The following is an 11718-nucleotide window of genomic DNA, read 5'->3' on the forward strand; positions in this document are numbered from 1 at the left end:
CCAAGGCTGTTGATAGCCGCAGTGGTCCCTCAATCGCACCCGTCCTCTGCCCGCCTGATTGCAGCGAGGAAGCCGCCCACAGCGGTGCAGTAGATCCCGTGGTTCACAGCAGTGGCAGCAGCCATGCCAGGATCCAAAGCGGATGTCTTGTATCTTGTTCCAATGGCGTTCGTTGGACCCGGGTTGCACGATGGGGAATCTTGGTGGTGAGGCGTTGTTTGGCGCTCACTGGATAGCCTCCACACGCCGGGGCAGGTACGGCTGCATATGTCTGCGAGGCTCCGCTGCTCAGTTCTCGCGTTGTGGGGACACAGTGCCTTTAGAAGAAAGACTGTGAGGGTCTTATGTCGGTTTAGTGCCGGCAGGCGTGGTTTAAAACAGGATTAGAGGAGCCCGGCAAGGAGCTCATGGGGGAGCAGCCATCTTGGTTGGGTTCTCTAGCGCCTTCTTGAGAGTTAGCTTTGCTTGATGGAGTTGATTATGAAGGCAGACAATGGTGCACAGTGATTGTCATTGGGGAAGGTTCCAGATTGGCTGATGTCACTGATGAGGATATATTTAGAGACCATCCGTCAGATGACAAAGTGATATTTGAAATGAGTATCACTTATTGGGTGAGAGCAATAAAATGTGAAATTCAACAGAAAATGATGTTAACAGTGAAGCGTCCCGAATTTTTCAATGAAGACATGGCGAAGGTGCCAGTTTCATTATGGACAACAGGCCCCTATGAAGTAGGCCTATTGAAAGGGGCTGGAGACGTTAAGATTAAACGGAAGCCAGTAGCAATTTTGCCTCGAACACGACAGTATCCCATGCCTCGAGAGGCAGATGAAGGTATTTTTAAGACGATATCTGCCATGGTGAAACAAGGATTCTTAGTGATGTCAGAGTCACTGTGTAATACGTCAGTGTATCCTGTGAAAAAAGTAAAGGGGGGGTGTGGTGATTGTAGAGGCTGAGTTTCCTCTAGTTCCTAATCCAGAGTCAATCTTATGCAGTATCCCTGTTGAGGCGCAATATTTCACTGTGATTGGGCCTCATTCCGAGGTTTGCGGTAAGTATGGGTTTTTACCGGCATGGCGGAAAGACCGAGTCCGGTCTGGTACAACGCCGCAATTTACAGGCCATTCCGACTTCGCGGGCACGAGCTTTCCGCCATGCCGGTAAATCCCCTAGCGGCATACCGCTAAAGGGCCCGTAAAACCCCTTAGCGGCATGAAGCGAGACGGTCGTTACAACACCGCCACCGAAGCTCTGCTATCCGTTATTAGCGGTGACTGTAATTTACGGACACCGTAAATTACGGTCACCGCTAATTAACGGATACGGAAATTACATCATCGCACAGGAACGGGAAGGAGCGCGGCGGCCATCTTTAAAAACACAATCCATTGCCATCCCCTTGATACAGAACCCGGAGGAAGATTCTGAACCTGAGACTTCCCAGCATTCACCTATATCATGCCGAAAGCACTCAAAAAAGGAGCCGCACGCCTCCGCAAGGAGCGCTTTACACAGGATGAGCTACAGGTCCTGGTAGACACCCTGCATGCCAATGCAGAAGTGGTGTTCAGCACTGATATGCGCAAGGCCACCATAGCAAGAAAAAAACAAATATGGGACCTGGTTGCCCAGAGGGTGAGCGCTGTCGGCAACACCCCCCGCACAACAAGGGACTGCCGCAAAAGGTGGGACGACCTCCGTCTCAGGGTGCGGGCCATCCTATCGGCCAACAGGACCCAGGCCCTGGAGACAGGAGGAGGCCCAGCATCTCCAATCAAGATGATGCCCTGGGAGCAGACTTGTGCCGACATGATGGGCCCTGAATCCATCGAGGGGGTCGGCGAGATGGAGTGCGGTGCCCCGTCATCCGCAGATGGAGGTGAGTGTCATGAGTGAAGACAGTAAATGCATTCCCAATTCAAGCCACCGCCAAGGGATGGGCAAGCAGTCATGTCACATATGCCCCCCCCCAATCATGCCGTAACAAGTGAGACCCAGGCTGATGCCACTTGCAAGGCTACAACCCATACTGCCCATAGCACACAAAGAGGCAGTCACTGTGAGTCAGCACAGTACTCTGCCAGCTTGATTGACCCAGACACCTGCATGCATTTACCATCCTAGCCCAGATCAATGTGCCACTCACCACCCAAATGTCACCCAAACGCTGCAACACCATTCTCATACCATAGCCTTGAAGCGATGCTGACCCCCAAATCATAGCTAATGCCATCTCTCTCTTCCACCCCACAGGCAGCGGACATGAAACTGAGGGCCATGAAGCCACCCAGCCCTCCACCTCCAGGGGCACAGGCAGGGGACAGCGGAAGCCTGTAGGAAGGAGGAGGCCACAGGCAACACCATCTGCACCAGCAACCCCCATGGAGGCTGCACAACCCCCACCCACACCCCTACCCATGCCTGCACTGGGAACGGACACAGACCCCAAAGTCCACTCAGAGGAATCCAGTGTGGCAGGGGAGCACGCTGCCATGTGCCTCATCGACGAGCCGGAGAGCCCTACATCGGTTCACCTATCTGATGTGGGGGAGACATGTGACACAGCGTACAGGCCGGAAACACCATCTCACACACAAGTCGCACTCAGCGACTCTGGGGAGAGTGACACCCCAATCCTTACAGGCCAAGGAGCACCACCTGCCTGTCCTGTATCCTCCTCCCCTGCCGAAAGCCCACAGAGCCCTGCACGGTCAACACCACGGCTGGCTACCACATCTGCCACACCATCCACGGATGGAGTGCACGGGCAGCGCATCACAGCCCTGCTGGAGGACTTCCTACGGGACAACCGTCAATCACATTCACAATGCCACAATGACCTGCAGGCCCTGACTTCAAACACCAACCGCCTCTGTGAGGTGCTGGGCCGGATTGCTGATGCCCTGGAGGCAGCACACCCAAGACCACAGCCCCAGTGGGAGTACCCACCATCACAAAGTTCATCCATACAGACCAGCCCTGTCCGCCGGTCAATGCGGACACTCCGCCACCAGAACATGAATCCCCCTGGCTCCGGAAGTGGCCAATGAACATCCTGGCACACACATTTGGGAGGGGGAGGGGGGTGAGGGTGTGTCATTGGGAGTTGGGGGGAGGGGGAGGGGGGTGAGGGTGTGTCATTGGGAGTTGGGGGGAGGGGGAGGGGGTGAGGGTGGTGGTTTTGTTGTACACGTTCAAACTTAAACTTTTTAATACACTGGTTGTTCATTCACTAAAACAGAGTGGACATTGATCATTTCGCTTGTGTATTTTAATGTCGCACAGTACATGGTGTACATGTATCCCCACACCCCGTGCCCAATGTCCTCTCATCCTGAAACCCTCAGCTGACTTGTGAGTCAGAAATATTGTCCAATCAATGCTTGACGCACAGAACGTCCCTCCTGTGCATCGGGACCCGGCTGCTGTCCTGCCATTCCTACCTCCTCCCCCTCATCGTCATCTGGTGGTGGCATTTCCACGTCAGGGGGCAGTGGCACGTTCCGACGGATGCACATGTTGTGTAGCATTACACATGCCATGGTGATCTTGGACACCTTCTCGTGGCTGTAGATGAGTGCCCCACCTGAACGGCTGAGGCTACGAAATCGTGCCTTCAAGAGCCTGAAGGTCTGCTCTATCACCACGCGTGTACGGGTATGGGATCTGTTGTAGTCCTCCTCGTGCCTGTTCTGTGGGTTGCGGACGGGGGTCATGAGCCACGGCTTCAGAGGGTAGCCAGCATCACCTGCATGGAAGTGGAAATGAGGTAATCGTGTGTGCCCTCATGGTGGAAAATTGTACTGGTCATGCATGGCCACAGATGATTACTGGGATGAGCATGCACCCCCCCCTTCCCGGCCAGGTAGAGTATGAACCCCCCCTTCCCAGGCAGGTGGAGTATGAACCCCCCCCCTTCCCAGGCCGGTGGAGTATGAACCCCCCCCCCCCTTCCCAGAACTACTCACAGCCCCAAAGCAACGCCATGGCCCATTCAGATGACTCACCAAGCAGCCAGGCACGACGTCCGGCATGTCGCTCCATGTAGCGTGGTAGTGTTGAGTTCCGCAGAACCAAGGAGTCATGAGTTGATCCGGGGTATCGGGCATTGCAATGTGTGATGGATTTACTGGCATTACACACCATCTGGACATTGATGGAGTGGTATTGCTTGCGGTTGCGATACGGCACCCCCATGGCATGCGGGACCACCAATTCAACGTGGGTGCAGTCGAGGGCACCTATGCAATTTGGCATGCCTGCCAGTGCATGGAAGGCAGCTTTGGTGTCGTAGATCTCCTGGGGAGTCTGGGGTAGGGATATGTATTCCCTTGTGTGGGTGAGGAGGGCATCCAACACTTCTTTGAGTATCCGTGAAAATATGGACTGAGAAATGCCATGCATTTGCCCCACTGTATGCTGGTAGGTGCCTGTGGCAAGGAAGTGGAGAACAGACACTACCTTCAGTAGAGGGGGGATGGCAGTGCGTATTTCTATGCGGCTCACAATATCATCATGTATCATGTCCACTATGCTGGTAATGGTGTCCCAGTCAAGCCGGTACAGGGTGTGGATCTGCTCTGGTGTGAGGTTGAAGGGGGTGGCTCTGATGCGGGGGATTGGGGGCTGCCGGCGTGGTAATGGTGGCTGCACCGGTAGGGCATGCTGGCCCTGTCTCACCCTCCTTCTCCTCCTGTGTATCCTCTGTGGTGGTGGCTGTGGTTGTTGTTGTTGTTGCTGTTGTAGTTGTTCTTGCCTTGCAAGCAGGGCCACCAGCTCCAGGAATGCTGCTACAATCGGTATCATTTTGGTGTGGGAGGGGGTGTGGTGTGTGTGTGTGCTCCTTTTGTGCTGTGCAAGACTCCATTGCCTCCACCTGTGCTGATTGAGTGCACCTGTTCCTCTTGGAAACACTGCTCAGGGTCCTTTACACCTTCTCAGCGATGCCGGTATTTACTCCATGGCGGTAAGGTACTTTGCGGTCTTGTGGAGGCCGTTTTTTCCATGTCCGCTTTACTTGGGATCAGCTCCGGTTTACGCCATGCCGCTAATTACGGCATGGCGTGTCGTGCGCGTGCCACTAAACCGCTATTTACGGCATCGTACTTTACGACGCCGTAAATAACGGTGTGGTGGGTCAGAATGGGCCGTAAAGGGAAACGATGCCGGTATTCCTTTACCGGCATCATTTTTCCCTTACCACCCAACTCGGAATGAGGCCCATTGACTTGAAAAATGCATTTTTCTCAATCCCATTGCATAAGAATTCTCAAGAACTGACGTCATTTATATTCAAACAGACATTAAAAGGCACGAGATTACCTCAGGGGTTCTGTGAGTCTCCATCGATTTTCAATAGAGTCCTGCAGATGGACTTAAGCAATATTGACTTTGCAAAGTGTTGTGTTGCAATATGTAGATGATATATTAGTCTGTAGCACCTCAGAGCAAGAGTGTAGACGGATTCAGTTCAGCTAATGATTGTCCTCACAGGGAAAGGATATAAAGAAGACAAGGAGAAATTGCAGTATTGTCAAGAAGTAGTGTTGTACATAGGTCAGTTAATCTTGCATGAAGGAAAGTTACTCCTGAGGGAGCTGAGGGTATTTTGAAAACAGCAAAGACACACACGATAAAGCACATGCAAAGGATTATGTAATGATGTGAGAGCATGGGTCTTTGATTACATTTTATATATAAGGCCCTTGTTGCAGGCTCTGAAAAAAGCACCGGCAACTCAGGAAAAAATTGTCTGGACTGAAGGAATGGAGAAAGGGTTTGATGAGTTTGCACAGCTCCTGTTTTGGGGATTCCCAATTATGCTGAGGAATTCCTCTTATTTTCGCAAACGAATGGCACAGTTATGACAGCAGTACTCATGTAGATAACTACATGGGGGTACAAGCCCCTAGCATATTACAGTGGGATTCTAGAGCCAGTAATGAGGGCTCACTTTCCCTGTGAAAAATCTTTATCAGCCGCCGCGTTCGCTATTGAGAAGTCTTCCAGCATACTAATGGGGTGTTCTATGACGTTATTTGTTGAACATGCTTTGTTTGCCATTTTGGAAAAGCCTAAACGTACACTGACTTCTCAAAGGGCTTCTGCCTCTGAGGTGGTCATACCGAATCCAGCGATTAAAATTATTCGATGCAGAATAGTGAACCCTGACATGTTTATAGCAGAACCACTGGCAGAAGACGAACATGCGCATGATTGCTCGAACGATGAGGAATTCTATGATGAGATCTCGAGGGTGAAAGAAAATGCTTTGGCAGCTGGGGAAATTCCCTTTGTTGACGGTTCTTCTAGAATCAATCAAAATGATGGGCAGAGATATACAGGTGCCACTGTGGTGAAGCACAATGCCAATGCGGAATTTGAAGCATTGTTAAGTGCACGACTACCATCTCACTTTTCAGCATAGGCTGCAGAATTAGTGGCGCTGATTGTTACGCACAAGAAAAACGCAGACCAGGAAGTAACCATGTGCAGTGACTCCGCCTATGTGATGTCGGCGGTACATGCAGGACTAGCATGTTGGAAAAGGAGGGGCTACCTCTGAGCGGATGGCACTCCAGTGCAACATGCCGCCTTATTGGACAGACACATTAGAGCACTACAACTCCCAATAGCCATCGCAGTAATTAAATGCACAGCTCACAACAAGAAAGCAGACTTTATCTCGCACAGAAATCAAGCCACAGATGAGGAAGCAAAACACATTGTATGTTCTGAAATAATAATGAATTTTGATAAGCCCGATGTGAATGAAAGAATGGTGGTGATGATGAGGGTGCCTGATAGTTTTAACAACTTGTCTAAAACTCAGTTAATGGAAATTCAAGGGGAAGCGCCGCAGGATGAGAAAGACCTGTGGACTCAGAGGGGGAGTTCTTTAACTCTTTCCAAAACCTTGTGGCGACAGGAAACCACTGGTAAACCAGTGATACCTGTAGCCTTATTAAGGGTGGCAATGGAACAGCTACACTACCCTGCGCATGTCACTAGAGAAAGCCTTGCAGCAGCTATTGCGGAGGACTGGTTTGTACAACATTTGTTAGAACACGTTGCATTTTATGTAGTAAACTGCATTGTATGTCAAGAGTTTACTGTTGGGCACACACTGTGTACAGTTAGAGGAGTAATCTCGAGACCTAATGGTCCTTTTCAGCATTTACACATCAACTATGTTGATATGCTGCAGGTCTGTAATGGATACAGATATATGACAGTGCTAGTATGTCCCTTTTCAGGTTGGACTGAAGCAGGTCGATGTACACATCCAGATTCCACCTGAGCAGCAACATTTTTAGTATGAGAAGTGTTTCCTAGATGGGGAATAAGTGAAGTATTAAGATCAGATAATGGCCCTCATTTTGTTAATGAAGTCTTTGAGCAAATAAGCGTGTTGCTCAGTATAAAGCACAAGTTTTCATTGGCTTATTAACCGCAAGCAAATGGAATCTGTGAGAGACTCAATGGCCTGCTTAAAGAAAGAATAGCCAAATTAAAGCTTACCTTGAAGAAAGGATTGTTACATTGCTTGCCACTGGCATTGTATGCGTTGAGAAATCAAGCAGGCTCTGACCACCATCTTATACCCCATGAACAAGTGACAGGGAGGCAGATGAGGACACCCCTCACACCTCCATCTAGAACTAGAAGTGATGCCCAGACGACAGCATAATTGTTAGGAAAGGAGGTATATGCTTATTTAACATGTATGATTACAAGTATCTCTGTCATTTCAGATCAGCTCAAACGGAAGGGGTGCATGGCTCAGAACACAGATGGAGACCATACTACAACTGTATTTGAAGAACTATGTCTTCCCAAACCTTTCCCGGAGATGACATCCTAATTGGGAATATTACAGGGAAGTGTCATGAGCCACGCTTCAACGGTCCATTTGTTGTGGAAGATGTAACGCCGTCACCTGTGAAGATGCAAGGAAGGCGTGCTTGGATATTTCACAATATAACACCCTTCACGCCCACCACAGTCAGAAGCAAGAAGAACCTCAGCACATGCAGACTAGATCCATGACAAGGAAGAAGGACGCAGAGACTGTTGAATAGACAGAAAAAGAGTACATTGGACAGTGGTTCTTTTTGGGACACACTTTTAAATTGCTTTAAAAAAAAGGAGTGAAAGAAGGTTGATATTTTCTTGAACCACGGGAGCTTGATAATATTGAATTGAGACACGTTTAAGAATTGATCGAGAAGGAAAGATGCTAGATCCGGAGTTCCTTTTCAATGACTGGAAGAGGGAACAGTTCCCTGATTCCTTTCTCACTGAGTTTCATTTCGGAGGCACCCATGGTAGTGCCTGATGGCCACACTCACAGGATCATTCTTACTGTATTTCTCTTTATTCTTCATGCATACCCGGCACTTGTGGGGAGAACTTCTAATGTTCATCTGTTCCTGCAAGATCCTAAGATTGGTCCCATTGTGAGGGGATTGCTCACAGCCATAATAGAGCAAGTACACCAGCTTCCTGAGTACAGTTTGGAAAGTACACATGCCCCTATCTGATGATAGCACTCATAGACTAGTTGGAATGGTCTTTTACTATTTGATTGAGGAATGCCCACATCTTGTTGAAAGACAAACTGATGTTTGCACTTTCTCGAGAGATCCGAGGAATACAGTGGCACTTAATGAATTGCAGCGTAACATAATTGAACAAGTCCATCTATATTCTGAAAGGACATTGAGAACATCCTGAATGAGACTTTCAAGGGAAGAGATCCAGAGCCTAATATCTGTAGTCTTCTATTTTTTGCTGAATGAGGACCCGCATTTAGTTTGGCAAAGGGATGACTCTTTTGTGTACATCAGGAACCCTGTTAGTCGTCCTGTAACCAGCCAGCTGCTTAGAGAACTTGTGGAGCAGTTCCAGATATTGCCAGAGTATTGTATGATGTTACCCTAATATAGATTGCTTTTTCCTTCCTTAAAAAGATTGAGAATGGGTAAAATCGACAGCAACAAGGCCACCACGATGAGCAAGGAGCTACTGCTGCATCAAATGGGCCTATCCATCTTTTATCTATACATGCATCTTGTTTATTGTGATCCTTATTTCATTTACAATACGTACTACATACTATTTGGATCCAAATAAAGCAAGGATCCCTGTGTATCTTCCTATGCAGAAGGCGGGTACACATGTGGCAACTACCAGACAGCCGAGACCTTATGTGTAGCCCGTGTAGAAGCGCCTGGTTCTGTGACAAATGTCACTAGACTTCCCTACTCAGGAAAAAGTGTTATAAAGATTTTCCTTAAGCACCAGATACAGGCTCGTAAGGAAAGACATAGGAAGATAGCTTTTGTGAGTAAACCTACACAAAGAGCACAGGTAAAAGCACCCAGTTTACTGAGAAATGTTCCTCTGATTGTCCAAGTAAGGAGGAATTATGCTGACATACTTCATGAGATGATTATAGAAGCTCATGAGAAAAGAAGACCTAAGAGAAATGCTAGGGAGGATGATCACGAGTGGAATGATTACCTGGATAGTACAGCACACTTGGGGAATAACATATGTTATCCGCATATGAAAGAAGTGGTAAGGAGAACCTCGAAGGAGGAATGCTTTGTATGTGCACTCCTGCCTTATAGCATGGGGAAGTCTAAGATCTTCATAGCTATTGAAATAGATGTCCAGACAGCACATTGTCTATCACACATTGCGTTCTGCCATAAAAAGGATCAGCTCATGGGCCGAACAGCCTGTCTCAAATGGGAAACTCAATGGACAGATCCAGAAGAAGATGATTATGTCCAGGACACAAAAACAAAACTAAGAGCTCATACAAACAATCATGTGATCAGATACAAAAAACCTTGAGTAAAAGGAGCTGGAATCAGATAGGAAGTAAACAGAAGACTGGAGAGTCCAGGAAAAACTAAAGAGGAGATCCGACAATGGAAGGAAAGAGGCCAAATGCAGATCTGGGGTTCAGTTCCCTCTCCAGACAGTTGGATAAAAGGTGTGGTAATTTGCAGAGATTGGGCAATAGTAGGTCATTTCCAGCCAACTGTTGAAAATGCGGAAAACTGTGCAAACCTTTATGGTCAAAGCTTGCTAAACTACTTACATGGGTTGAAGATAAAGGAGGAACTTTGCAGATAGTGCCTTTGGAAAGTGCAAAGCTGTGTTTCCAAAACAATGGCACAAGAAAAGTTGGAGAAAACCAGAACTGTGCTCGAATCTTTGATGCACCAGAAATGAACATTGGGACAGCAGTGATCATGGATCACTACTGGGCTTGTGGATGCAGAGCGTACAGGAAGCTGCCCAAGGACTGGGGAGGACGATGTGCCATAGTAAATGTTCATGCTCCAGCGTTGGTGATTCCTAAAAGAGACTTAAACATTGCCGACTTTCCAAAAGCAGATGCTCACCTAAGGAAGAAGAGATCTGTAGAGCTGATAAGTCGAATAAAAAGAGAGAATTATTTCTCAGCTAAGTCAATAGAAGCCTTTGACTCTATCCCATATGAGCACACATTGTTCAGCCAGACTTCATTGATATTCACGATGATCTTTATGCCAAGGATCCAGACTGCAGCAAATACTAAATGGCTGCAAATTACCAGATGGGAGTTGTTGACGACAATCAATACTACCATAAAGGGATTTAATGCTATCAGGGAAGAGCTGAGAGCAATTCAACTGATGACTCTTCAGAATAGATATGTCCTGGACATGATCACAGCTATGGATGGAGGTGTTTGTGCCAAAAGTGGAGAATCATGCTGCACGTTCATACCTTCTTGTGATGTCGTGAATGGTACCCTGCCAGAGGCTTTAGAGATGCTGACGAAGCTACAAGTCCAGATCCTAGACGAAGAGGAAGACATTGCTGATGATAGCTGGTTTAGATCACTGTTTTTATGCGTTCCACAATGGATGGCAGATATGTTCAAATTCCTTGGAGCACTGTTGGTGATGATCATGCTTGGATTTTCTGTGATCAGGATAATAATCTCACAATGCAAGAAGACTGCAAAGAAAGCCATAGGGATGAAGATCATGATTGACGTTGAATCCGGATGGAAAACCAAATAGATGACAGATGAAGAACTCAAGGATTTCATGAAAAACAGTATCCATGCACCTGAGGCAACAAAGTTCCTGTACCCAAGGAACCATAAGAAATATGTGGGAAAATGGATCTGTTGCAGTCCAAGTGGACAGTGCATGCTCATGACTTGGAACAAGGATGAGCATGTGAAATCAGCTGGATGCCGGAAAGGAGTCATAAAGATATGCGTCCCAAAAAAGCATTTCTTCAGACAAGGAAGTCTAGATGTGAAGAATGATGGGAGAGTAGTTGATGAATCACCCAGAGGGGGGAGTGTAGAGAAGGAGCCAAGTACCCTCACCTCAAGCATCTCACCCATATTGCCTATCTGTTGGGAACAAGAGTGTGAAACACATGCAGTACCAGTGAAAATAACAATACCAAGGAATATCCTGGAAACAAAGTTCCCATTGAGAAAGCCATACCTGCATACAAGACAGTATGATGGCCATTTGAATGAAATTCCAGAAGCATGAAAAGAGAGCAAAAGAGCAGAGTGGTGACATCACGCAAAGTAATACTGACACACCTAGAAGAGATGCAGGGACTAGAGGATGTAGATTTTCTATAAAACATCAAGAAAGTATCGAGGATAAGTGACATCTCAGG

The sequence above is a fragment of the Ambystoma mexicanum genome, chromosome 4q (genome assembly GCF_040938575.1).
Source record: "Ambystoma mexicanum isolate Mex_15411 chromosome 4q, UKY_AmexF1_1, whole genome shotgun sequence".
In the NCBI taxonomy this organism is placed as follows: Eukaryota; Metazoa; Chordata; class Amphibia; order Caudata; family Ambystomatidae; genus Ambystoma; species Ambystoma mexicanum.